This window comes from Lithobates pipiens, unplaced genomic scaffold (genome assembly GCF_037356315.1).
Source record: "Lithobates pipiens isolate NorthernLeopardFrog02 unplaced genomic scaffold, aLitPip1_a1.2 Scaffold_8, whole genome shotgun sequence".
NCBI classification, from domain to species: domain Eukaryota; kingdom Metazoa; phylum Chordata; class Amphibia; order Anura; family Ranidae; genus Lithobates; species Lithobates pipiens.
Genome location: NW_027507903.1, coordinates 628,994,341 through 628,999,033, shown reverse-complemented (window position 1 = coordinate 628,999,033; position 4,693 = coordinate 628,994,341).

Here is a 4,693-nt window from a genome sequence, read left to right as displayed (position 1 = left end):
TTCTGTGGAGATGGGTGAGGGAGTAATGACCTGTTGGCAGTTCCCTATGATGGGGGGTGTATGACAGCTTGGTTGGGATGGGGACTTGCCTTGGTTCTGTGGATTCATCCAAGCTGGGAGCTTGTGGCTGAGTGCCTGCAGCGGCCGCGGTGGCCATCTTGGTACTCCAGGCTCTAGTGGATACCTCAAATTGCGGGCCCAAATCTTGGTGTGCAGCCGAGTTTCTCATCTGAGGGGGTTCACAGGTTGATCAGGCGGCAGGATCCCTTTTTTTTGTCCCTCCTGTGGCAGGCTGCACTGTGCTGGGAGGGCCATAGCTCTGGTATAGAGGTTCAGACTCAAGCGGCCAACTTGGATCTCTCATGCATGCGCCCCTGCATGGAGAGTTTTTGAAGTTGTACTTTGTGATGAGCTTTATTTTTTTCACTTTTTTTTTTTTTTACATACTGTCATTCGAGTAGTTCAGTGTCACCATAGTGACACCAAAGTAATATTTAAAGTATAAAATATAGTCTTTAGTAGAAGGGGGAGATACGTAACATGAGATGAAAGGGGAACCAATTGAATGAAGTAAATTAGAGCAAGAAAGCGTCCAGTAAAGAAAAGGAGTTCAGCAGTTAGATATAATATAGCCTCTTTTTTTTTTTTTTCCTACAGATTGCATAATCAGCATATCATTATATTTGGTAGAGTTGTATTTGGTGGAGTTCATGAAGACTGACCATGCCATCCAGGTTTCCCTGAGTTTTCAATCTATGCCATGAATCCTTCATCAACATGATCTGGGAAGTTTCTTTTGAGTATACTTTTATATTGTGTTTTTGGTCACTACAAACCACAACATTTGGTTGATTTATTCCATTCACACCTGAGCATTTTCAGCTCACAAAACGCTTGTAAAACGCTCATCACAAAAGTTCCAAAACGCCCACCTCTGAGCGTTCTGCCGCCTTTTTATGCAGATTATGGGAGTTCTACAGATTTTTACATTGTCGACCTTTGGACCTCAAAATGCCTGTACAAAAACGCTGCAAAAATGCCTAAAAAACACCAGAAAAACGCCCCAAAAATGCATGAAAACTATACGCTGTTCACTTAGCAAGCTAAATTTTCACATTGGAAGGTTATAGTCAGCTTAGTGAATGAGGTGACGATGTGCTGACTTTAATCATGCAATCATTAGCATGCAAATATCCTTTTTTTTAATTTAAATTATAATTGAGTATTCTTTGAAAAGTGAATTTTTCTGTGTTATTTAGAAGAAAAAGTTTAAAGTGATTGTAAAGGTTAATTTTTTCTTTCTAAAATAACAAACTTGTTACACCTGCTCCGTGTACTGGTTTTGCACAGAGCAGCCCTGGTCTTCCTCTTCCCTGGTCCCCCGCTGGTGTTCTAGCCCCCTCCCTCCTGCATAGAGTCCCCATAGCAGGAAGCTTTCCATTGGGGCACCCAAGCAGGCTTGTTCCGGAGCCGCTGCTCTGTCTATCGGAGGCAAGCGTGACCCCACCCCCCTCTCCTCATTGACTCACTGGCTGCGATTGATAGTAGTGGGAGCCAATGGCTGCCACTGCTGTCTCAGTCAATGAAGATGTAGAGACCCAGGAGAGCCAAGGCTCTTGTGCACATTGCTGGATCGAGATGGGGCTCAGATATGTTTTAGGGGAGGGGCTGGGGGCGCTGCCGCACACAGAAAACCTTGAGCCTATACAACCACTTTAAAGTGGTTGTATACTCCATTTTTTTACTTTTACCTACAGGAAAGCTTATAATAAGGCTTACCTGTAGGTAAAAAAAATATCTCCTAAACCTGTACGGTTTAGGAGATATTCCCCTCGGTATGCGCCGCTGACTGCAGCGGCGCATGCGCACAAGGGGTTTCTTGGCCTGAAAATCCGTCAGTGGCCGGCCGGCCAGCCGGAATTAAATCTCCCGCGCGCATGCGCGGGAGTGACGATATCGCGGCTCCGGCCACTCACAGCGCCGGAGCCGCGATACCCGGAAGAAACACAGAGGGAGCATGTCAGCTCCCTCGGCGTGGATCGGGCCAGATGTCGGGGCCTCGTTCTAAGGTAAGTATTTCATAATGAGCTAGTATGCGGTGCATACTAGCTCATTATGCCTTTTGCTTTGCAGGTTTAAAAAAAAAAAATGTGCGGGTTTACTACCACTTTAATGATCTACAAATCATTGTAGCCCCTGTACACACGGTCGGAGGTTCTGCCAACCAAATCCGTCGGATTTTGTCCGTCGGATTTAGTCCGACGGATTATGTCCGAAACTGTTGCATACACACGGTCGGACTAAGTTGTCGAAAAATCCGATCTTTCAGAATGTGATGACGTAATTTCGTTACGATGGGACTACGTTCAGGCTAGTAGCCAATAGCTTTGATGTAGGAATTTGATCTGAGCATGCGTGGCACTTGGTCCGATCAAAATTCGCTACACATGATCAGAGTATGTCCGATCGAACCAATTGGTCAGAAAATATTTCCAACATGTTGGAAAATTGGGTCTGACGGATATTCGGACGGAATCAGTCCGATGCATACCACACACAGTCGGATTATCTGACAACACGGTCCGATAGGACACATTCCGACAGATTCTTCAACCGTGTGTACAAGGGCTTAAAGTGGTTGTATGCCAGCAAAAAAAAATAAAAATAAAACCCTGTAAGGCAAAGGCATAATGAGCTCATTATGAAATACTTACCTGAGAATGAAGCCCTGGCACTGCTTCCCGGTCACTGCTGAGGGAGCTGACATTTTTACTCCGCATTTCTTCCGGGTTAATGGCTCTGGCACAGAGTGGCCGGAGCCGCAATGACATCACTCCCGTGCATGTGCGCAGGAGTCCTCTTTCCAGCAAGGAGCTCTGATTTTCCGGCAGCATCGGCCGGACCTTCAGAGCGCATGCGCTGCTAACATCAGCGGCTGCATGCAAGGTGAATATCTCCTAAAACGTACAGGTTTAGGAGATATTCATTTTACCTACAGGTAAGCCTTATTATAGGCTTACCTGAAGGTAAAAATGTGAAAGCGGGGTATACAACTGCTTTAAAAGATGGGAATGAGAAAGAGAGGCTAAGGGTTCTTTCACATGGGTGTACGTTTTTCAGACAGACCTGATCGAAAGGTCCATATATTCCAATGGACCGGTGGATGTAAACCAGGGATCGCCAAACTTTCTAAACAAAGGGCCAGTTTGCTGTCCTTCAGACTTAAGGGGGGCTGAACTATGTGGCCACTGGGAGTAGAAAAAATTTCTGGCATCAGTGGTAGCAAACATTGGCCCATCTTTGGTATTAGTGGAAATATTAGTGCCCCATTGTTGGTGTCAGTGGGAAGAATAGTGTCCCATCATTGGTATCAGTGGAAGGAATAGTGTCCATTCAATGGTGTCAGTGGGAGGTATAGTGCCCCATCAATGGTGTCATTGGGAGGGATAGTGCCTTATCCTTTTATGTCAGTGGGAGGAATAGTGTCCCATCATTGGTGTCAGTGGGAGGAATAGTGCCTTACTGCCTTATCATTGGTGTCAGAGGGAAGAATAGTGGTATAAATGGGAGGGATAGTGCCCCATTGTTGGTGTCAGTGAGAGGAATAGTGCCTGATCACTGGTGTCAGTGGGAAGAATAGTGCCTCATCATTGGTATCAGTGGAAGGAATAGTGCCAATTAAATGGTGTCAATGGGAAGAATAGTGCCCCATCATTGGTATCAGCGGGAGGGACAGTGCCTTATGATTGATGTCAGTGGGAGGAATAGTGACCCATCATTGGTGTCAGTGGGAAGGATAGTGCCCATTCAATGGTGTCAGTGGGAGGGTTAGTGCCCCATCATTGGTGTCAGTGGGAGGAATAGTGCCTTATCCTTGGTGTCAGTGGGAGGAATAGTGCCTTATTGTTAGTGTTAGTGAGAGGAATAGTGCCTTGAATCAATGGAAGGAATAGAGTCTCAAGGGCCAGATAAAGGTATGCAAAGGGTCACATTTGACCCCCCGGGGTCGCAGTTTGGAGACCACTGGTGTAAATGGACTTGTGTCTGTTTACACCCACCTACTTCTGGGTCCAATCAGGCCCACTTAACAAAATGGATGAGAACTGCATCCTCTTTTATTAGGGCAGACCGGATCGGAGGCAGCCAGATGTAAATGGATAACAGAGTCCGTTTTTACCCGTCTGCCCATAGAGCAGAACGGGGTCTGTCCATGTCCACATTGCAGTAACTGAGCATATGTGTCATCCACCTGCACTGCTTCTATCATCAAGGGATCAGTGACAAATCCCCTGCTGATGGAAGGTGCCCATATGGAAGGGCCCTAAATATAAAAAACAACATAAGTAAAGCTCTAGATAAGGAAAAAGTTAAAAGTAATGAAGTAAAATATAAAACATGACACAGTATAGAAAGTATTAAAAGTGTAAATTGAGGTCAAGAAGTCTTAAATAGCAAATGGGAACTAAAAATTGGTGGTAGTGGTGCAAAGGAGAACATTTAGCATTAAAGATTATGCAAAACCTAGGACTAGGGAGTGAGAATGTTGCTGAGTATTTTAGATAAATGCAACAAATACCTGTTAATCCTCAAAGAAATAGTTAGATACCATACAGTGTGTGATCATTACTACCCGGGAACAGGAAGTGTGTTACTGGCGGGATCACCAGGAGAAAAAAAGATACAACCATTAAAA